This window comes from Mustela nivalis, assembly GCF_964662115.1.
Source record: "Mustela nivalis genome assembly, chromosome: 11".
In the NCBI taxonomy this organism is placed as follows: Eukaryota; Metazoa; Chordata; class Mammalia; order Carnivora; family Mustelidae; genus Mustela; species Mustela nivalis.
The window spans coordinates 52,932,195-52,957,511 of NC_139030.1; the positions used below are offsets into that span (position 1 = coordinate 52,932,195).

Sequence of the window (25,317 nt, forward strand, 5' to 3'; positions counted from 1 at the left end):
AGCCAAAATCAAAAGTCAAAGGTTAACTGACTGAGCCACCCAGGGGTCCTTGCTTGGTGGGTTCTTATAAAACTAAACCTACTCTTACCATATGACTTAGCAATCGTGCTCCTTGGTATTTACCCAAAGGAGTTGAAAACTTAGGTCCAAGCAAAGGTTCTGCACATGAATGTTTCTAGAAGATTCATTCCTAACTGCCAAACCTTAGACGCAACCAAGATGTCCTTAGGTAGGTGAATGGATAAATATAGTGTGTGATATATCCAGACCATGAAATATTTTTTAGTGCTAAAAGGGAATGGATTATCAAGCCACAGAAAAGACATGGAGAAAACTTAAAAACATATTACTAAGTGAAAAAAGTCAATCTGAGAAGTCTACATACTATATGATTCCAACTATATAACATTCTAAAAAGGACAAAACTACGGAGACAGTGAAACATTAGTTGGGAGGGGATTGTGGGGGTAGAGAGAAAAGATGAATAGGTGGAGCACAAAAGGTTTTTGGGATGGTGAGAATACTCTACAAGGATGATACAATGAAAATACACTACAATGGCGGCATTATACATTTGTCCAAGTCTGCTGAATATACAACACCAGGAATGAAACCTAAAGTGAACTCTGAACTTTTGATTAGAATGTGTCAATGGAGGTTCATCCATTATGACAAATGTCTCACTCTGGTAGAGGCTGTTAATAATGGGGGAGGCTGTACACATGTCAAGGCAGGGAATATTTGTAAAATTTCCATACCTTCTTCTCAATTTTGCTGTGAATCTAAATAAACCGCTTTAAAAAACAGTCTTTTCAAGAAGTTGGACAAAACATTTGAACACACACTTCATAAAGGCATAGGTGGTCAATAAGCACAAGGACAATTGCTCAGTATTATTATTCCTTAAAGACCTGAAAATTAAAAACCACCATGACAATTATAATGGTTGAAATAAAATAAAAACTGATAACCTCAAATGTTGGTGAAGGCGTGGAGCAAAGTGAATGTTCATACATTGTTGGTTGGAAATGCAAGGTAGTATAAGCCATTCCAGAAAACAGTTTTATGGTGTCTCAGAAAGTTAAACATACATTTAACATGTGATACACAATCTCAGCAGGGTATATCACTCCTGATAAATGAAAACATAGTTTCTCACAAAAATGTCTACATGGATGGTTACTACAAGTCAATTCAAAACAAGAACTAAACAACCAAATGTCCCTTAGTGGGTGAATGGATAAACAAACTGTGGTACATACAGACAATAGAATACTAAGCAATAATGGGGAACAAACTATTGATATACATAACAGCATGAATGAATCTCAAATGCATTATGATAACTAAAAAAGACCAGATGTGGAAGATTACATGCTGCATATTTCTATTGATCTGATATTCTGGAAAAGGCAAAACTATAGTGACACAGAGCAGATATTTCAGGGGGAGGGTGGAGTTGGCAAGGAGCAGCTCAAGGTTACTTTGGGGATGACAGAACTGTTCTGTATCTTGACTGAGATTAAGATTACAAGACTCAGTGTAATTACCAAATCTCATGAAACTATAACCAAAAAGAGTGAATTTTACTTTTTATAAATATAAAGCTAAATAAATGATTCCTCATTTTTCTTTGCTTTTTTATAGTATTTAAATGCTTTCTTATACCAAAAGTACATAAATATCTGAAAGCTATTGAATTAACATTAACATTAAATGTAATGTTTAATATTTTAAATGTTGAGAAATATAGAATTTAAAGTCTTTTAAAATAACATCTACATTTTCCTTTAATGTGATATGATGTGTAGCCCACACTTTATTTTTCCCCAAGTAGTTCAATTATTCTAGTACCTTCTAATCAATAAGCCCTTGTCCTTCTCTGCCACACTCCCCCTCCCCCATCTGAAACACCCTCTTCAGCAGACACTAATTAATGTCTACTTGGGATGTTAATAGCATTTCCTTGAGGGGACTCTCCACTGACTTATGATTATTTCTTTGTTGCATTTTATGATTGCATGTATACAGTGTCTATTTTTGAACTTTCTACTCCATTTCATTGCTCTGATGATTTGTTTGTGTATGTGTCCTTGTTAGGCATTGATATCTTGTAGACGTGTGTGTGTGATACAAAATTCTGTCACCTAATCAGATAAAAAGGTTGGAGTCATTGCCATCTCTGTAATTAATAAAATTGAAAGGGTGGTCTGGCTTGATCAGGGACAGTGCAGAGGATAGATGGACAATGAGCTCAGGGTGGATCTCTGGGGAGCACTGTGATTGGAACAAGAGTCAAATTTCAAGAATGTTTCTGGGCCTGTTATTTGGCTTCTACATTGTTTATTGTTTTAAATCAGCTTGACTTCACTCATTTATATTACCTACGGTCACCTATCAGTATTTGAGTTTGTGATTCCGAGACGGTGAGAGAACGCAGAACACAGAACCTGTCAAAGGGGCCTTTCCCGAAGGGTCTACGAGGTGTGAGGCAAACCAGGAGAGAGGGCTGTCCCAATAGTCCAGGATGTGGAAGCAGAAAAATAAAGTTAACAGTGTCAAATGCCCCTGAGAGAGCCAGTCAAGATACGGGCTGCCAGGTCATCTATGCCTTTAGAGAGAGCGTGCTCTGTTAAATGGGGTTAGAAATCAGATGGCCCTCTGCTGAGGAGTGACTGGATCTTAGAAAGCAGAGATAATAAATGTAGACTGCTGTGTGGAGATTGTGAATGGGTTGGAGAGGACAGAAATTGAATAGTAGTGCCCATAAAATCTAGTGAAGAGAGAGGTCAGTTTGTTTTTGTTTGCTGACTTACTTTTTTGGATAGAAGTCTGAAGAATGTATACAGGTTGAAGGAAAAGAGTGAGCAAGGGAGAAAAAGTTGAAGATAAAGGACAAAAAGGAAATAATGGCCAAAGCCTCAGCATCAGTGAGAGGGAATACAATCAAACACGGGCTTTGCCTTGAATAGGAAGGATTCTGATCATTTAAGATTGGAGGAAAGAAAGTAAGAATGTTGATAGATGTAGCTGTTTGTAGCTGGAGGGAATTGCAAGGAGGCATAAATAGTTTCCACACAATGACCTCAATTTTCTTGTTAAAAATACCAGGTGCTCTGAGAATGAAGGGGAGAGATTGTATGGCTGGAGTGGGGTGATAAACTTTTGAAATAGTGGCTGACCATGGTCAGAGTGAAGGATTAGTGGACTCTATTGAGGATTAGAAAACCATAAATCTGCAGAGTGAATCATTTGTTCCTGGAGCACTCTTGGTGTAAGAGAAGAGAAGGTACACCCTACTTTGGATTGAAAGTTGCAGGTACTGTGTGAGAAAGGACAGGCTGTAGAAATGTAGACAGTAAGCTGCTGGTATCCAAGCTAAATTTCAAGAAAGACTCAGAGAACATGGAAAGATTCCAAGTTTCAGTGAGTTCCAAGAAAATGAAAGGAAAAGAAAGGGCTTATGTCATTTGTTTTTAATAATTTTTTAAAGATTTTATTTATTTAGTTGACAGAGAGAAACACAGCTAGAGAAGGAACACAAGCAGGGGCAGAGGGAGAGGGAGAAGTGGGTTTCCAGCCAAGCAGGGAGCCAGATGCGGGGCTCGATCCCCCATCTCAGGGATAATGACCTGAGCCAAAGGCAGACGCTTAATGACTGAGCCACCCAGGTGCCCCAGCACTCATGTTATTTGTAACATAGTATCACTCCTGACTTAATTTTGTTTTTACCATATTTTTCCTTTTCCCTAATTTTCCTCACTTGCTTTATATCCACTCATTAGTTTGTAATAACACAGGGTATTATTTTAGGTAAAAGGCCAGGCATAAGGAAACTAAAACCACACAGATGATCAGACAGAGGTGAGTTTCACTTTGACAAGAGAAGCTGTCATCTTGGTTGAGGTTTAATTGAAAGATGCTAAAGGTGGTTAAGAGGCTTTGTGGTTGATATGCAATAGATGTTTACTGAAGTTGTGGAAGTTCAGATTTGATCAGTGGTTCTCATCTTGGGATAATTTTATCCCAACGGGATACTAGGCAATGTCTAGAGACATTTTTGGTTTTTCCAATGTGGGGAAGGGTGAAATACCCCTACTGTCTTGTGCCAGAGATGCTACTGAACATCCCACAATGCACAAAATTGCTCACACAACAAAGAATTATCTGATCAAAATATTGATATTGATGAGGTTGAGAAACCTGGATTAAACTATTTATAAGACTGATGGAAGAATGAGAATGGTAGGAAATCATCTAAAGAACCATTGAAGAAAGTTAAAGGAAGACCCACCCAGGCATGAGCATACCAGGTACCATGAGATTCAAAGACATAGATTTCTGGGTGGTGGTTTGAGAGAGGATGGTAGAGTCAGTCCATGGGGAACTGGACTTGTGGTACAAATTCATAAATGATTCCTGGGTTTAACTTTTATAAAGCAAATATAGGGAGGAACGAAGGAAGGGAGTTTAAATTTTCCACTTGCTTTTGAAAATTCATATTTCAGTTATCGTTAAACAAAAGAGTTTCTAGCTCTTTCCTTTGAAGTTTCCAAATGAATGCAACAAAGGTTAATATTGGTTTGGAAAGAATTTATCTCTGACACAGTGTCTTTACATGAGAAATTCTTGTTATAAACAACTAATGAATCACTAAATTCTACCCCTGAAACTAGTAACACAGTGTACATTAACTAAATTGAATTTAAATAAAAAATTAAAAAACTGAAAAGAGCTGAAAAATACCTTAGAAAAAAAAGAAGAAGACATTGTTGTTATTTTCTCTATAACTTCCACCAGTCCTCTGCATCTCTCATGTTTTCTTTTCTTTTGGATTTCCCATAGCTGATAGTATCAGTTGCCTCTTTTGGTTAAACTCATAGAGCTTACTGTTCTGTTCACAGTACATGTAATAAGTACTCTCTGCTTTGGCTTAATTACGACAGACTTCTAAACAATTGTGACCTTCACTGCATCATTCTTGTAATACTCTAATACTGGTTATTTTACTTTAGATGATATGCTATTTACAATACCTGCCTTTTGGAATACTGAAGAAAATGCAATGGTTATTAGGTTTTGAGACCTCCTAATCCAATTTTTGTTTATTTGGATGGTTAGGTATTTCTTTTACACTGACTTATTAACACTGAAAAGGAACTGATTTAACTTCTTTTTCTGCATAGCAAGTTGACTAAACATTTCAATTCTATCCAGCAAAATCAATAGTGAATAGCTTTTAAGATAATATCAACTTATATGATGTGTTCATCTATAGCTCAAATGGGTTGCAAAAAATGCCCAGGTCATCTGGACCATACACACCTCCAGATTCCTGTGCTTTGTATTTTATGTTTCTTAACGTTTCACAGAAAAATTCTAACCAGATCACCATCAAAAGAAACTTGATGACTCATTTGCTGGTGATCACAAATAGATTAATTTAATTTCCAAATCTCCATGTATCTTCTATTAAATGTACAAAAGAAGACATGTGCCCTTTAAAAAATTGGTACTATGGGAATGAGATGGTACTTAAATAACTCCCTTCTATCTATAGTCCCAGTACTTAGAGCTCTCCTAAAATGATAATAAAACTGATAATGAGGGCGCCTGGGTGGCTCAGTGGGTTAAGCCACTGCCTTCGGCTCAGGTCATGATCTCAGGGTCCTGGGATCGAGTCCCACATCGGGCTCTCTGCTCAGCAGGGAGCCTGCTTCCTCCTCTCTCTCTCTCTCTGCTTGCCTCTCTGCCTACTTGTGATGTCTCTCTGTCAAATAAATAAATAAAAAACCTTTAAAAAAAAAACTGATAATGAAACAACAGAAAGATAATTATATAGAACTTTTTAACACTATGTGTCATCTATATGTATTGTCATAGATACCTATAACTACTTTTAAGTTCATATTTATTCAATTCAAAAAATTTGATTAATTTTCTCCCATACACAGATAAATAGTTATAGTCTTCACCCCTTTAGTAAGTGCTGAGACTAATCCATGTTCATTTATACCTTTCTTTATTGCAAACATTTTGACCACATTTTATGTACATATAGTAAGTGTATTATCATTTTAAAAATATATCTTTTCCTTCTGGTTAAATTAAGGAAGACACATACTCATTATTTTATATACATTAACAACAATTACTTTAACAAATGGTGATTTGGAATACTTATTAGTAGGTGTCGTATTTCATCATATTCATTCTCAGTTGGCACTATTTGGGCAAAGCTAGTATCTATCTCTATTGCGTAAATTATGCAATACTAAGTCACTGGGCTTATTTTAAATTGCATCCCTTTCCATTATCTATTCCCTTTCCTGTTTTCTTTCTCTTCATAGCACTCTAACCACGTAACATAATATATAATTAATTTTTTTTATTGCTTATATATTTTCACCCTCTAAAATATAATTTCCACAGAGGCAAGGATTTGGTGTATTCTTTTTTTTCTCCCTACCAAAGTCTTTTATTTTATTTTATTTTATTTTTAAATTAATATATAATGTATTATTTGTTTCAGGGGTACAGGTCTGTGTCAACAGTCTTATACAGTTCATAGCACTCACCATAGCACACACCCTCCCCAGTGTCCATCACCCACCCACATTATCCCCCCAACCCCCTCCCCTCCAGCAACCCTCAGTTTGTTTCCTGAGATTAAGAGTCTCTTATGGTTTGTCTCCCTCCCCAGTCCCATCTTCTTTCACTTTTCCTTCCCTTCCCCGCAAGATCCCCTGCCCTGCTTCTAAATTTCCTCATATCACAGATCATATGGTAATTGTCTTTCTCTGATTGACTTATTTCACTTAGCATAATACCCTCTAGTTTCATCCACATCATTACAAATGGCAAGATTTCATTTCTTTTGATGGCTGCATAATATTCCATTGTATACATATATACCACATTGTCTTTATCCATTCATCTGTTGATGGACATCTAGATTCTTTCCATAGTTTGGCTATTGTGGACTTTGCTGCTATAAACATTCAGGTGCATGTGCCCCTTTGGATTACTACATTTGTATCTTTAGGGTAAATACCCAGTAGTGCGATTGCTGGGTCACAGGATAGCTCTATTTTCACCTTTTTGAGGAACCTCTATACTATCTTCTGGAGTGGCTGCACCAGCTTTTTTTCCCCACCAACAATGTAGGAGGGTTTCCCCTTTCTCTGCATCCTCACCAACACGTGTCATTTCCTGACTGATTTATTTTAGCCATTCTTTAGCTTCATTCAGCCTCACTGGTTTATTAGTATTTCTCTGATGCTGAGTGATGTTGAGCACTTTTTCATGTGTCTGTTGGCCATTTGGATGTCTTTGCAGAAATGTCTGTTCATGTCTTCTTCCCATTTCTTGATTGGATTATTTGTTCTTTGGGTTATGAGTTTGATAAGTTCTTTACAGATTTTGGATACTAACTCTTTATCTGATATGCCATTTGCAAGTATCTTCTCTCATTCTGTTGGTTGTCTTTTGGTTTTTTTGACTGTTTTCTTTGCTGTGCAAAAGCTTGTGATTTGATGAAGTCCCAATAGTTCATTTTTGCCTTTACTTCCCTTGTCTTTGGCAATGTTTCTAGGAAGAAGTTGCTGCAAGTTGCTGCAGTTGAGGTAGAAGAGGTTGTTGTCTGTGTTCTCCTCAAGAATTTTGATGGATTCCTGTCTCACATTCATGTCTTTCATCCATTTTGGGTCTATATTTATGTGTTGTGTAAGGAAATGGTCCAGTTTCATTCTTTTGCATGTGGCTATCCAATTTTCCTAACACCATTTGTTGAAGAGACTATCTTTTTTCCATTGGACATTCAAGTCTCAACCAGTACCAGTAGACTGGGACAATTCCCTGCATATTTTCAGACCACAATACTTTGAAACTAGAACTCAACCACAAGAAGAAAGTTGGAAAGAACTCAAATACATGGAGGCTAAGAAGCATCCTACTAAAGAGTGAATAGGTCAACCAGGAAATTAAAGAAGAATTTAAAAACTTCATGGAAACAAATGAAAATGAAAACACAACGGTTCAAAATCTTTGGGACACAGTCAAGGTGTTCCTAAGATGAAAATATATAGCAATAGAAGCCTTTCTTAAGAAATAAAAAAGGTACCAAATACACAGCTTAACCCTACACCTGAAAGAGCTAGAGAAAGAACAGCAAATGAAGCCTAAACCCAGCAGGAGAAGAGAAATAATAAAGATGAGCAGAAATCAATGAAATAAAAACCAAAAGAACAGCAGAACACATCAACGAAACTAGGAGCTGGTTCTTTGAAAGAATTAGTAAGATTGATAAACCCCTGGCCAGACTAATCAAAAAGAAAAGAGAAAGGACCCAAATTAATAAAATCATGACTGGAAGAGGAGAGATCACATCCAACGCCAAAGAAATACAAACAATTATAAGAACATGTTATGAGCAACTGTACACCAGCAAATTTGACAATCTGGAAGAAATGAAAGCATTCCTAGAGACGTATAAACTATCAAAACTGAACCAGGAAGAAATAGAAAACCTGAACAAACCCATAACCAGTAAGAGATTGAAGCCATCATCAAAAATCTTCCAACAAACAAAAGCCCAGGGCCAGACAGCCCCAGGGGAATTCTACCAAAAATTTCAAGAAGAATTAATACCTATTGGTGTATTCTATTCACTGTTGCTGCTCACATGCACCTAGTAGGCACTTGATAAATAAATACTTGTTGAATAATTGTGGTTGTTATATAAATTAATCCAACCACTTGTCTAAGGGCACAATTAAGCAAGAGATGTCTTCACTGACTTTTCAAAAAACAATTTTACTATTTTTAATGATTTAATCTGTTTTAACATCTTCTTATTATCACCTTCTTAAAAAGCTTTTTGTGAGGAGTACAGTGCTGCACAATGCCATTTCAAGCAGTCTAGACTCCCACACCATTGCAAATTCTTTACTCATCCAACTACTATTTACATGTGGGTTTATAGGGTTCAATCCTTTTCAAACCTACATATATGCCTTTCTAGGTCATTGGGGAAATGATTTAATTCTCTGGTGAACTTAATAAAGAAGTCAAATGTACTGGAATAAAAAAAAGAACACCAAGTAGGTAATGCTCACCTTTGTTCTTTTCATGGGTGTTTGCATAACGACTTTCTACAGCATTAAATTTGCAACTGTGGTAAAAAAGATGCTTCTTTTTTAAAGTCTCATATTACTTGTGCTATATTTGAAGAGCTATTTTTTTTAAACATCTATCCGGTGTGTGTTGGAATAGAGTAACAACACTCCCATTGGCATAAACTTTCACTATGCTAGATTAGTAAAAGCAATAAAGTGAAAATATGAATAATCCCCAAATAATTCTCATTGCATTTTAGAATTCATTACATGCCTTTTTAAATCTCATTTGTCTTTTTAATTATCTATTGTTTGTGTTAATAATAAAATTACTTTCTGAGTAACATATTGGTTGGGCAATTCTTGAGAACAGGAACCATATCTTATTCATTTTTAAACAACCAAAGCACTTCACCCATTGCAGTGCATATGGTAAGTCCTAAATGAATTTTGAACAAATATATCCTTGGATGAATGAGGAAAAGATGTAGAAGATGTAGAAGAAAACAGTGACTAAGGCAATCATAATAAAAGATCATTAATACTTTTTCACTTTATATTACAAATATTTGATATTGGGTCCTACAAAATAAAAAAGGCAGAAATCATCCACATTCTCAAGCTATCCCATGAAATACTATTTCAACCTACATTATAATTGAAACTTTCAAATGAACATTTTACATTAGGCTATTATTATAATAAGTTGTTTAATAAGCTGTTTTATTTTGCTTTGCTTTTCCAGATTTCGGACTTTACACAAGATAGAAAGAGTCCTCAAATATGTTTCTGCTTATTCATATGAATTGTCATTTTATTGAGACCACATTTTCCAACAAAAACATAATTTATTTGATTGTGCTTAGGGGAAAAGTCAGAGAGTGGGATTCAAAGGGTTGTAGAAGGAATGATAATCAGCTATCCTTCTAAACTATTTGTGTATCTACAGATACACTGCAGCCAAAGATACAAAATAAATGAAAAATTTCCAAAGTAGGTGTACATTTCTTAACAAATCCTAAATAAAATTTTATAAGGATGCCTATTATTTATTTTTTTGTATCTTAACTGTGCTATCCTTTGTAAAAAGCAAAGCAAAAAAATTTTTTTTTAAAGATTTTATTTATTTGTCAGAGAGAGAGCGAGCACAGGCAGACGGAATGGCAGCAGAGGCAGAGGGAGAAGCAGGCTCCCTGCTGAGCAAGGAGCCCGATGTGGGACTCGATCCCAGGACGCTGGGATCATGACCTGAGCCGAAGGCAGCTGCTTAACCAACTGAGCCACCCAGGCGTCCCAACAAAGCAAATTTTAATAACCAACGGTCTTCTACTGAAACAATATTTTCTTTTTACCATCCCCAATTAAACTAAACATTATATTTCTGGTATAAATGAATTTTTAAAAAATTATAAAGAGATCTTGTTAAAATATGTATTTTAAGGAACTGTGTGTCCTTAGAATCCAATTACACATTAGAAGGAACAACTTGGAACAGTTTATATCTCAGAATTGTAAAAGCATGAAAATAATAATATGTGAACTGCTAACCTTGAGATCTTATGAACTCCAGTATCTTCCTGAAGACTCTATGCTTCTGAAAACATGTTTTCAGTCTGTTGCTATCTCCTTATTTTTTCCTTAAAAAAGAAAACATGCCTCAATATGTCATATAAGGTTATATTTGCAAAAAGTAAAGCTAGCTACATGATATAAATATAACGTGACACAGGAAAATCAATAGGAATCCTAGAATACAAACAAGGCATTAAATATAGAACTCAATATTCACAGTGTATATAATTTAGCAGAAACAATATCCATGCTAGAAGAATGTAGCAAATTTCTAATCAATAAACTAATATTACTATGTGTAAGAAGGTAAAGACATTCCATCTTGTTAATCACCATTACACTAGATTCAATAACTTTCTGGTTTCCAGGAGATCATATCTTCAAGACACATAAAAATCCAGGAAAATCAAACAGAATGTCATAATTATATAGTTGGTAGCGATCACAATGAATATTTACTATGTTTTTTTATTTGTTTAAAGGAAACTATTTAATAATAAAATTAACTCAGTTATATGTCCTGGTTTGAAGATACCTTAGGCTTTAAGAAAATAATTTAAACAAATTATTCTTTAAAAGAAACATGCTTTAAGAAAAATCTTATTTTTAAAACTATAGTACCATTATTCAAAATTTTTAGTGCCATAATTTTAAAAGGTAATGAAATCCTCATAATAATTATACACTTGTATTTTTCTCAAACTAAAATGTATATAATCACTTTCTCTAAAGAATTAATGAACCTTCCCTTCTAACATGCTGAAGTAAATCATTATGTCTATACAAATGTAAAAGTTTTTCTTATAGATGGGGTAGAGAAGTTTGTGAAGGATGGTTCATTTAGTATTTCCGCAACAGCCAGAAATGAACCATCATAGACCATTGCCAATGAAAATAGGCAGTATGGAAATACCATACATGAGTTACTTGAATGAAGAAATAGCCCAAGCAAACGACGTGGGCTGATGTTTTTCAGACAAGCTTAAAACATAAAAATCTTTAAGGGAAAAAAAAAGATCGCAGGAACACTGTGTCTCTGGGAGCCTCTTTCTTCCTTTAACTTCCTTTAACTAGTCTAGAACAGACTAGAATATCCACGGTACTCACTCATAAGTATTATCAAATTATGGTCAGAATTGCAGAGTTAAGCAGAGGTTATTGAGTATAGCTTGGTTCTGATGAAGTGTAGATTCAGCAGAAGAATTTGAGAAATTCTGGAGACATTGATTCAAAATTCAGTTTTCATAATTTTAAATATCTTAAACATTATACCCTCAAATGATGACATAGTAAAAAACACTGAAACAATTACTTTTATCACCTGTTGCAGTCATTTTGAGGAATATTTCAGAGTACAACTTTTTCTGTCTTCTGTTAATGATATATACATATATACCTATATACATATTCTAAGAATGCAGGTCGAATAATTAAAAAAAACAATAAGTATATTAACAGATCTACCAGCTTATAGTATGTCCACTGAATAAAGACTTTAAAAATTATTTGCAATTAAAACAAAACACCAAAAATAAGTTAGATGCTGAGTTGAATATGTCTATAAATGTGATTCATAATCTCAACTTAAACTTTCTTGTTAATAAAAATGAATTCCATAGTATTTAAGTGTCATTTTTATCTATTGAGGTATTATTTAAGATTTTATCTTAAAAATAAAGTCTTTACTATTCTTAAAAAATGGGGACAGTAGGTAACAATAAATCTCATTTGGCAATTTAGGGCATTAAACTAAATGGAGTATTCCATTATTTATAGACTATGGAGAAATATATACTATTTATATTTAGGCACTAGAATCTCATGAAAGTCCTACATACAACAACTTCTGTGCTCCTTTAATCCTTTTACCTGGTTATTGTTTAATTGGACACAGTTAAACTAAATAAGGAAAAGGTGTGCCTTAGAGATGCCAGATTTTTGTTTATTTCTTATTTACCATGAAGATTTCTTTTTCATTCTTTTACATTTCAAATCATAAAATTACATATATATGTGTGTATTATGTATATGAAATAGACTGTCCCAGAATTTGCCAATATAATAAACATTTTAATAAAGGAAATCATAATAAGCTAAAGCATAGAGTTCAATAAAAAAAAAATGAGGAAACTACTACCTGGTTCAGTCTCCCTATTTTATAAGTATGAAAACTTATTGCTATGTATTTGACATGTAGATAACTCTGAAGTAAAAGATGAAGTATTTTTTGACCAATGATTGTTAAAACTGGAATTGAAAACATAATTGTATTTTACAACCAAATAAATAAAAGACTTTTTATAGTCATTGAGAGTTATCTATTGAGAAAAGCAAAAGTATTTAAATTTACATACCTGCAATTACCCTATAATTTACAAAGCGGACAAAGGACCCTTGGTAATGGAAAAAAGGAACCCAAACTTTGACCTGTTTGAAAGTCAAATATATAAGCATATATTTGACTGACAGGATTGACCCAAACTGAGGCCAGTCGAGCCCCTGGGAGGAGTTCATCACAAAAGAAAAATAATTCTGGAAGAGCAAGTAATTTTCAATGCGAATTTCCAAGATTGGGCATCTGAGGATCAGTGTTAGTTCTAGGTGCAACATGCAATAGTTACCACTGGAAACCATTCCAACGCCGCACCTTGGTTTGCAGGATATGACATGGGGACATGGGCTGTATGAGACTGTGTAAGGAAGTATGTGTGCACTTACGTGAAAGAGAGAATTTGAAGAGTTGTGCTAAGATCTGTGGATCAATAGCACTTACCCGGAGACCCAGGCAAATTTGTAAAGGAATAATCCCTAAGTAACGTATCTCAGAAAGATCCAGGGGCTGTTACTCTTCCTCTGCAAGCCCTCTGGGCACAACAGTGGTGATGTTCACAAGTTTGGTAGAGACTGCCATTTTCTTGAAATGCTATGTCTTTGAAGTAATCACAACCCAAGGTGAACACCCCTAGCATACCCTGTTAAAGTTGTACCAAGTTTGGATCCCAGTCCTACGGATGGCCTTAGGAGTGTCAAGTGACATCTGGGATTGATTTGTGCATAAATATAACCATCGCAGGCACTAAGTGGAAGTTTATGGAAGACTAGGAACATGTACACTAAAGTAAATGCAACATGATTTGTCTTCATAAATGTTTGTGGTAGTCATCTAAAGAACCCTGGTTTATGATTATAAGTTCTATGAAAAATAATATTGACATAAACCTATGTTATCATTTAGGAATGTGTACCTAACATTCATGATTCATATCTACCTAACATTCATGATTCATATCTGATCTTTTCTAATATCTGGGATTCAATTAAGAGATTTTCTGAGACCTAGTTTTTCACTTTTAGAAATTTCTGCAATCTTGCAGAGCTAGAGGGAATGGTGAGCACCACCTCTCTTTGTGTCAGGTTCCTTAGTTTTCTGGTTGCCCGAGGACATTACTGCAAACCATCCTACCAATCCCAGCAGCCATATGTAGTGGCAAGGGTAAAAGCACTCTCCCGTGTTTGTCAACATTTTCTCTAAAGGGCACCTTTAGTAGGTCAGTGAGGCACAAAGCTCACATGTTGGTATGTTTCAATCAATAGTCATGGTAGACTTCACTGAGGTTACTGAAGGTCACATCTCAGTAGTAGCCTTAAGTGAGCTATCAGATCAGCTTGTATTATTTTTAATGGATGATTCATGAATTAACTACAAGGAAATATAACTTGCTTAAGACACTCTTACCTTGTTCCTCTCTTCAAAAAAAAAAAAAAAAAAACTCTTCCAAATGCCAAGTTTTTGAGAATAAACTTAACCCTCTCAGGGTCACAGAATTTGGACCCCCAAACCAACCATTTCGCATGTCTGAAAGCCTGCTTCATGTCAGTTTCAGTATGTCAAGAGGAAATGTCACTTTGTGAACACAAGTGAAGAAATGTGAATTTGCTCTTCCCTATTTCTAAGGTGACAAGAAGACTTATAGGTTCAGTGCAATAGTTTAATTACATTTGCAACTGCATCTTAAAATATAGTATTGCATAATTAATACACCAGCAACCAGCAGAAGCATCATTCTCTCTGCAGGACTGCCTCTTGACACAAAGGGCTTAGGGTAGAAGAATCTAGCAAGACCAATCTGCTATGTAAAGTTTGAAGCTATCTTTCTAAAAGAACAAAACCCCATGGAGAGACACATTGATTCAACTTAGAATTCTTTAAGTAACAAGATCACTCTAATTTCGTGTCTTCATGAACACATGTTGAAGTATAGTTATCAAAACCCATGCAGCATCTACTCATTTACCAAACAACAAAAAGTGAATTTCTGTGTCTTCCTAACATGTGTTGAACTATAATAAGGTAGTATCACGTGTCCAAAAAAGTTTCCTAAAATGATAACACTTAAGTCATTCCATTTCAGTAAAGTGGGTAAGAGTTATCAAAACAAATTAAATCAGTCCTAATTGGGCTGTTTATGTATCAGGTAGTAACCATGGGAAAAGATATAATGATAATTATGGGAAATTTGCAAAAATTATAAGAAAATCTAGGTAAAAATTTAGGTAAAAATATTAAAACCTAAAGAATTACATAGTTTTCCAGAAAATTTTCAATTAGTGAAATTGACCCCAAAAGACATACAAATTTGGTAAAACAGATTAAAAGAGATTAAAAAGGTGTTTCAGGCTCTATGATCACAGGGGCAGTTAGGGTCAACAGGTTATAGGGAAGCCTTAATGAACCTTTATAACAAAAGGTTGCAAGTTGCTTAGAGCATACACTCCACCACCAAAAGTGTTTCTCGACCTCTACATATTTTTCATTCCCCCCACTCATGTTCACACTTGCCACTCACCCAGTGTAGGGTCTGTTATTCAACATGGTAGACTATCCTTTCATATAGACTCACCTCCAGGACTTTTCTCTCTCCTCTTCGGACCAGCGTGATGAAAAAAAAAAAAAAAAAAATCACTTGGTTAAATTCAGCTCTCCTACTATGAAACTACCAGTAGTCACTGAACAGATTACTATGATTAGAGAAAATGTAGGATACTGCATCCCTGGAAAGACTATTGATATATGATCACAGACTTTAACCCAATGACACCGCCAACAGAAGCACCTTTGCTTCTTTGCAACTCTCCAACATTTCTTCCCATCTCCCCCTCTCAGTTTATGATACTGCTTCTAAGAAAATTGGAAGAATGATTTAATTTCCTCTTCTTATCTATATCCTACATACTCTTGATATTTATACCCATATAGTAAGCCTTCAATCCTCTTATAATGGAGAAAATTCTCTCCCACCTAAGATCAATCCTTTCTCTTGGATTCTATTTCTTCTCACCAATTTTAGGTCTTTGCTGCTTCAGTTATTCCCTCATGCTCCTGCATCACCATTCCCCCTTCCCCCCTATTTCACTGGATTAGTCCCATCTGTCTGCAAACTTAACCAAAGAGGTGAAAGACCTGTAATCTGAAAACTATAAAACACTGATGAAAGAAACTGAAGATGATACATAGAAATGGAAAGACATTCCATGCTCATGGTTGGAAGAACAAATGCTGTTCAAGTGTATATACTACCCAAAGCAATCTACACATTTTATGCAATCCCTATCAAAATACCTACAGCATTTTTCACAGAACTGGAACAAGCAATCCTAAATGAGTATGGAACCGCTAAGACCCCAAATAGGCAAAGCGATCTTGAAATTAAAAAAAAACAGAACTGGAGATATCACAATTCTGGACTCCATATTATGTTACAAAGCTGTAGTAATAAAAACAATATAGTACTGGCACAAGAACAGACATAGGTCGATGGAATAGAATAGAAAATCCACGGGGCACCTGGGTGGCTCAGTGGGTTAAGCTTCTGCCTCCTGCTCAGGTCATGATCTCAGGGTCCTGGGATCATGCCCCACATCAGGCTCTCTGCTCAGCAGGGAGCCTGTTTCCCCTTCTCTCTGCCTGCCTCTCTGCCTACTTGTGATCTACAAATAAATAAATAAATAAAATCTTAAAAAAAAAAGAAAAGGAAAGAAAATCCAGAAATAAGCCCACAGTTATATGGTCAATTAATTTCAACAAAGGAGTAAAGGAATATACAATGGAAACAAGAAGTCTCTTCAGCAAATGGTGCTGGGAAAACTAGACAGCTACAGGCAAAAGAAGGAAATAGTACTGCTTTTTTACAGTATACACACAAATAAACCCAAAATGGATTAAACACTTAACTGTGAGAACTGAAACTATAAAAATCCTAGAAGAGGGCACAGGCAGTAATTTCTCTGAGATCAGTTGCAGCACTATTTCTCTAATTACAAAGCTAAGAAAATAAAAAGCAAAAATAAAATGAGACTACATCAAAATAAAAAGCTTCTGTACAGCAAAGAAAACAATCGACAAAAGTAAAAGTCACCTTACCAGATGAGAGGAGATATTTGCAAATGACATATCCAAAAAAGGATTAGTATCCAAAATATATTTTAAAAACTGATAAAATCAACACCCAAAAAACAATCCAATTTAAAAATGGGCAGAAAACAGGAACAGACATTTCTCCAAAGAAGATATCCAGAAGGTCGGCAGACACATGAAAGATGCTCAACATCATTCATCATCAGGGAAATGCAAATGAAAACCACAATGAGATATGACCTCATACTGTCAGAATGGCTAAAATCAAAATCACAGGGAACACATACACTGTTGGTGAGAAGGCAAAGTAGTATAGGCACCTTGGAAAACAGTATGGAGATTCCTCAGCAAGTTAAAAACAGAACTATCCTAAAAGCCAGTAATTGCACTACCCCCAAAATATAAAAACACTAATTCAAAGGTATATATACACCCCGATATTTATTGCAGCATTATTTACAATGACTAAATTAAAGAAGCAGTCAAAGTGTCCATCAAAAATGAATGAATAAAGAAAATGTGGTATATATACACTGTAGAATATGATTCAACCATAAAAAGGAATGAAATCTTGCCATTTACAACATGGATGGAATTAGAGAGTATTATGCTAAGTGAAGTAAGTCAGTCAGAAAAAGACAAATACCAGATGTTTCACTCATATGAGGAATTTAAGAAACAAAACAAACGAGCAAAGGAAAAGAGGGAGAGAAAAGCCAGGAAACAGACTCTTGACTATAGAGAACAGATGGTTACCAAAAGAAAGGTGGGTGAGAGAGGAGTGAAATAGGTGGAGAGGACTCACAGTGCACTGACCTTGATGAGCACCGAGTAATGTATAAAATTGTTAAATCACTATATTGTACATCTGAAACTAATATTACACTGTATGTTACCTATTCTGGAATTAAGATTAAAAACTTAACTTAAAAAATCCCTTTACATCAGTTCCCCATCTCATCACTTTATTTCTCAATTCCATTTTATAGCAACTTCCCCAGAGACGTATTGAACACCTCCAAATTAGGCTTCATTTTTACAACTCTACCGAAGGAGCACTTCCCTTGGTCAGCAGTGAACTCAGATATTGACAAACCAAATGGTAAATTTTCTCTCAAGAGAGTTTGATTCAGATAATCACTTTTTTTTTTTTTAACTTGGCTTCTAGGATACCATACACAAAGTAGGCTTATCTCCTACCTCATCCGCTGCCCCTTCTTAACCTCTTTGCCTAATTTCTTCTAATCTTCCTGACATTGAAATCCTTTAGTAGATTGAGATGTGATATTTCTTCTCTATTTGACTCTTTCTTACAAAAGCAGATCCAGTCCTATGTCTTTAAATACCACCATTTATTTATGAACCCCAATTTAGCTTTTAGCTTGAACCCCTTCACTGGGCTATAGATTCTGATATCCACAGTCTATTCCACAGCTCTGCTTAAATGGCTAACATGCTTTTGAAAGTTAACATGTTAATATAATAATAGTAATAATAATAATAAAAAGAAAGGAAGGAAGAAATAAAGGAAAGAATGAAGGAAGGAAAGATGGAAGGGAGAGAAAGAAAGAAAATAACATACTCCAGGCTTCCTCCTCCTACTCCAGTCTTTTCCAGTGCAGTAAATGACATCCGTGTTTACCCAGTGACTTAGAATAAAAACATAGCTCCTAGAGAAATGGCTGATTCTAGGACTCGGGCAAGGAAAACAAAAAATGAACTTGAAGCATCTTATGGTGATGGAAAGAAAGGAAGAGAAAGAAAAAAACAGGCACAGGCATGTCAAAAAGATACAAGAATAAACCTGAAAGAACTTTTAATGACCAGAGTTGGAATAGTTTAAGCAAATAATAGTAATAAGAGTAATAATAATAATAATAATGACAGTATTAGATTATAACCAAGAAATAAAATAAATATCTATGAGTAATAAAAGAAATAAAAAGAATAGAATAAGAAATAAAATAAATATCTATGCTCATGTAAATAAATGACTAAATAAATAAGTAGGGGAGGAGGAACAAATCTTTCTTACAAGTATTCCAAAAAATAAGTAGATCCTTTTTCAGGAAGTGGAGTTTGATCCCCACTCCCACCTTAAGTGTGAGCTGTATTTAAATAAGTTGTTTCCAAAGAATAGAATATGGAAAAAGGAAAAAAAAAAAAAAACCACTAGTGATAAATTGGAGAAACTTAGCACATATCATCTTAACCAAATGACAATCATTAATACCACCAGTGACACAGCACTTTAGTATCATCTAGTCCCTCATATATTTGGACAAGAAGAGCACTTCATTTTCTGTGACTTTCTTATTCCAGATCTACAACCCCCATGTAATGAGAAAACATCAGAGAAAACTAAAATTGCCAAACATTCTAACTATGCTCTTCAAAAAATAATGGTCCTTAAAAAAAAAAAAAAAAAAAAAACAAGAGAAGACTAAAAAACAGAGGAAAATAAGGAGACATGATAACTAAATTCCACATGATATTCTTGAGTAGATCTTATTAGAAAAAGGATATCCATGAATAAATCTGAAAAGAATCTGTAGTTTAGTTAATATAATAATAAGTGGTAACAATGTTAATTTCTTTGTCTGGACAAATGTACCACGGTTACATAAGATGTTAATACTGGAGGAAGCTGAGCAAAGGGTTTAGGTAATTCTGTGCTATTTTTACAACTTTGCCGTGAAACTAAAATTATTCCAAAATATAAAGTTAGTTAAAAGCCTAAGAATTATTCATGTTTATCTGTTTTTCTTAAACCTCACATCTAAACATCAGCATCTCCCGTTAGCTCTACCTTCAAGATTTATTGTGAATCTGAGCACTTGTCACCAAGTCCCACATCTCTCACTTCTACCACTCAACAATGGTTTCCCACCTGGTCAATGCCTTCTCCATTGATTCCCCATTGCCCATGCACACAAGGGTTAAGCTCTTTGCCAATGGTCTACATCTGCATTTGCTCTTCATTCTTTCTCTCACTCCAGATATTACATGGCCTAACCCTAACCTTACTATTAAGAATCTATCCTCAAAAAAGTTAAGCACTGGCAGCACCTGGGTGGTGCAGTTGGTTGGGCCTCTGACTCTTGATTTCAGCTCAGGTCTTGATCTTAGGGTGGTGTGATTGAGCCCCACCTTGGGCTCTAGCTTAGTATGGAGTCTGCTTGGGATTCTCTCCTCGTCCCTACCATAAACAAATAAATATATCTATATCTATATCTATCTATATCTATACCTATATATATTAGAGAAACAAAAGTAAAGCATTGGAGGAACTGGGTGGCTCAGTCAGTTAAGCAACCAACTACTGATTTCAGTTCAGGTCATAATTTCAGGGTTGTGATATCGAGCCTCATGATGGCTCCATGCTGGGTGTGGAGACTGCTTGAGATTCTCTCTCCTCACTTCCCCTCTCTCTTTTCCAGTAAAGCACCAGTATATAAGGACTTTTTCAAATGAATATGCATTACAGCCTTGCTCATAGCTGCATAAAAACTAAGCTGAAACAAATGAACACTCGTAGGGGAAGGGCTGAAAAAAAATAGAATATATCCCATATTTTGCAATCATCAAAAAGAATAAAATAGAGCTATGGCAAAGACGTTGGGGAATTTTCATAAGGTATTGTTCAATGAAAAGAGTCAGGATGAAGAAAAATGTATATAAGATGATCCACTTTTGACAAAAAAAATCTTTTGTGACAATATCTTTATGATTATTTGATACTGAAAAAAAATGAAAGGATAACTAGGACAGTAAGAGTTACCTACAGGAGTTAGAAATATAGATGAAGAATGCACAGGAAGAAAAAGGAAAAACCAGGGCGCCTGGGTGGCTCAGTCAGTTAAGCATCTGCCTTTGGCTTAGGTCATGATCCCAGGGTCCTGGGATTGAGTCTCCTGCATTAGGCTCCTGCTTAGTGGGAGCCTGCTTCTCCCTCTCCCACTCCACCTGCTTGTGTTCCCTCTCTCTGTGTGTCTCTCTGTGTCAAATAAATTAATAAAATCTTTACAAAAAAAAAAAAAAGAAAGAAAGAAAGAAAAGGGAAAGGGAGAAACCAAGCAAAATAAAAAGAAAGAAAAGAGAGAGGGGGGAAGGAGAGAGGGAAGGAAACGGGTAAGAAAAAGAAAGAGAGAGGGAGGGAGCTCAAAATAAGATTATATTTTAGTTAAATTATTTGTGGATTATCTTGGAACCAGAAAATATCATGAAAATAATTCAACAGTAATCGATAAAACAATGTATAAAATTGAACATACACTAGGTACATGAATATTTAGAGCAACATAGGTTTTAATATAAAAAAAAAATGAGAACAACTTAAAAAACAACTGGCAGGAAAAGGGAGGACTATATTGGGTAAACTTGTGTTGTGGAATAGTATGCAGAAAGAAAGAGAGAGAGGAAGAAGAGAGGGCGGGAGGAAATTAAGTAAATTTTGTGAAACAATATGTATGACTTCACATAAAAATGCATGTGTGTCTGTTGAAAGAGAATTATTCAGAGATTCCATTTTGAAGCACAGAATGGTTTTTGGACATTGGGCCCCCAATTTCCTCAAGCAGAAACCAACTTTTAAATATAAAATTGATTGCAGGTCTCCTTAATCTCAGAGAGAAAATAGAGGATTGCTGCTAGAATCGATCAGATTCCCAGGAAATGCATAAATTCTTACAGATGGTCCCAGGAATTCAGCTAAACTGCAGCCTATGTTAGTCAGTGTACTTTCAGTGTACGGCAGAAAATAGAAACCAAACCTAAAAAAAGAAAAAGCAATATCCACGGACAGGAAGAAAAGAGGAAGAACTTTACAGAATGTGTTCACTCAACTTTTAGTTGTCAAAGCAGCCTGTGGCATCTGCTTTAATTTTTATAGTGGGCATTGTCCCTCATGGAAACCACACAGTAACTGTCCCACAGGGGAGGAATACCCAAATAAATAGTTGAATAGTTGCTGGGCTGCCCTGAAAACTGGCATTCCCTTGAAGAACAATGAGGAACAAATCAGAGACATTGTGTTATAAAGTACGTTCTGATCTTCTCTGCCGCAATAAGATATAAGGAGCCTTACAAATATGCTCCTGGTGGAAGTGTCCAGCGCCTACTATTTCATAAATGCTGATGTACTTTCTTCAGATTTCAGAAACATTGCATGTTGTGGCAGGCAGAATTGGGGTGTAAACGATTATGTAATTAACTTGGTCACAAATTGGTCCGCTTGTAACACCGTGTTGCTACACATTGTGCCAATGTTGAGTACGAAGTATGGATAAAGGAAAGAGGGATTCATTCTGGATATTATCTGAGGCAATTTGGTTATAGAAGTCTGTTGTTGGACTCTTGATAGATGAATATAATAAAGTGACTTTACCAGAAGGTGAATATGAATGAACCCTGAATGAAGATTTTTTAAAAAAAATATGAGTAGGGAAATGTTGATTCAATACAGCTGAAGGGAGAAATGTAAGTGGCATAATAATGTAATATAAAGGGCTTAGGCTCTCGAGGACCAAAAACACAGACATTAACATGTTGCTGATGCTCTCATCTTACTTTATGACTTTGGGCAATTTACTTAACATCAGTTTCTTCATCTGTTAAATGGGCATATAGACTCTGATTTCATATTTTTCAGGAAAGATAAATAAGGCATTTAAAACAACATGTGAGGGATGCCTAGGTGGCTCAGTCATTAAGTGCCTTTGGCTCAGGTCATGATCACAGTATTCCTGGGATCAAGCCCCACATCGGACTCCCTCCTCAGCAGGAAGCCGGTTTCTCTTTCTTCTACTCTCCTTGCTGGTGTCCATGCTCTCGCTATCTCTCTCTGTCAAATAAATAAACGAAATTTTAAAAAATTATAATAATAATAAATAAATAAATAAAACAGGTGACTAATAGCAGACCTTTAACACATTAGGTCTCTTAATTAATTTTAAAAAGGGTAATCTTGACTGACTAATCTTGTTTTTACCTTGTTTTCCTTTCCCATATTTTTCTCATTTATTTTATATTTATTCTTATTATTTTATAAGCAAAAGAGCAGAATTTTGATAGACTATTTATAAATTTAAAAAACAATTGACATATTTCCACTATTCACAATTTATTTGTATAGTGCTGTTTAAACAAAAGCGATTTAGATCTTCATGTTTATTCACTATGGTATCAAAATGAATTACTAGTATGATAGCCATTATTACTGGTGGCCCAACGTATTTTTCTTTCTTCTATTTTTTTTCTCTCTTAACATACTCTACATCTCCTTTCTTATTACCACAAGAGTGGATAAATGAATAAGATCTAGCCAAACAAAGAACCTCATTCCTTGGCCACAGTGATTGGTTCAGTGAAGGGCATGTGACCCAGGCTAGAGTTATCAGGCAGGGTCCAGTTCAGAAAACAGGCAATGCTAGATGGTTCAATGGAAGGAATTTCAGATGGTGAACTGGTTATAATAATTTTCTAAGAGTTGAGATGTCAGACAAAACAGAAAACAAAGGTAGCACTCAAAACCTAGTGCTACCTCGTGGGAGCTAGATAGGAGGAAAGGCTGCTCCATGGAGTCTGTGACCACAAAAGCAGGGTCATTACAACAAAGGCTGGAAGTATGGTAGAGATGCAGAGGCCACTGGAAGTATCAGCTGAGGCATAGATGAGTGCAGGGGAACACGCTGGTTTATCCTTTCATCCTGCCCTCTATTGTCCCACCAGTGCATCTCCTCTGTTGAATCCATCTGGAAATCAACGGACAAGGTACAATTTTCAGAGGAAGGGCAGACTGAGAACAAATGAGCACACAGTTGACACACCGAGATAATTCTCACAACGAAAAGATATTTCATCATCTAAGTTGCTGGAGCCAGGAAAAGAGATTTTTTCCCTTGCCTTCAAGAACATAGTGCTAGAAAGACATCTATGTCTATGTGCAGGCAGCTATCTTCCACAGATTAGGGAAACCCATAATCCCATATCGGTCAGAGAAAGAGGCCTTCTCATAATGAGAAGAGAACCAAGTCATGGGGTGGGGAGAGCACTGAGTTTGCCACATGAGCCCCAGATCCATTCTGCCCAATGTGACCTCACCCCCGTCTTTCTTGATTACATGAACTAAGAGGTCTCTTTTTGGTTTAAACTAGGTTATAGAAGGGCTTTTTCCCTTGTAATAAAAAGTCTTGACTAACATAACTATGACCATTAACTGAATATCTTAAAGAAGTTCGAGGACAAATGCCCAATATTACTAGTTTAAAAAAAAAAAAAAGAAATCAAAGAATGGATATGTTACCAGTAAAAGAAATTAAATGAACATGGTGATGTTGACAGGTCTTGGTTGACATAATAGTGAATGAATTCTCTTTCTCTTTCTCTTTTATCTTAAATAAGGAATTTAAATACAGGGAAAAAAAGGAATCTAAAAAGGTAATTTCCCCCAGCCTCTTAAAACAGAGGAGCCGGTTGATTTCTTTGATTCATGCTTGGTAATCAGACTACAAAAGGAATCCAGATCAATGCCAGATGGGGGCTATCAAAACAAAAATTGGCCACAAAGAAACAAAAATGTATTTAAAGTTAATCTGCAGCTATAATATGTGGGATGTTAAACAGAGCAGTTTCATCCGCTTTTATCCTACTTCAACAATTCAAGAGAGAATTTTTTTTAATAATGTAAGTGAATGATTTATCCTTTAACCCATTTGCAGAAAAGGTAACGGAGGGCCAGTCCACTACCATATCTGTTTACTTGTGCTGAACACTATCGTTTCTAGCTTCTCCATCTTGCACAGCAATCAATATATGTACTCTTTTTACTACTCCTCAATCAAGTGGAAAATAGAAATTAATGGGTTTTGCTTCACAGAATAGAAATCCTTAGAAACCTAAAGGTGGTTAGCAGTTTGTTTGCTTTGAGTACCTAGAACAAAGAGTCAGATCTCACTTGCCAATAAGTAATTTTGTTTGAAGAACTTAAAACAACCCCCATCTTCCCCAAAACATGTTTCCATTCAGTGATGCATCTTCTTCTAGGTCAAAGTTTCCTAGAGATCAGAGTTGATCTTTCTCCATTCTACATAATTTTCAGATAAAAATGCTATTTCTCAGGATGGTTTCATGTCTATTAGTCTCATTTATTCATCTAGTGAGAATATTCCCCAGGGCAAGAGCACGCTTTTACTCTGCCTACTCTCCAGCATAGTC

At 35.5% G+C, this 25,317-nt stretch overlaps 1 protein-coding gene across 5 annotated transcripts in view; it reads right to left on the bottom strand.

The window, feature by feature from the left end:
• CSRNP3 (cysteine and serine rich nuclear protein 3) overlaps positions 1-25,317 on the bottom strand; it is a 209,524-nt gene that overhangs the window by 146,877 nt on the left and 37,330 nt on the right. For all 5 annotated transcript variants that reach the window (XM_082689892.1, XM_082689893.1, XM_082689890.1 and 2 more), the window contains 2 exons: positions 15,590-15,611; positions 10,665-10,753 (listed from right to left, as the gene is read on the bottom strand). The gene's annotated coding sequence lies outside the window, so the exon portion shown is untranslated. The remainder of the gene's footprint in view (positions 1-10,664; positions 10,754-15,589; positions 15,612-25,317) is intronic.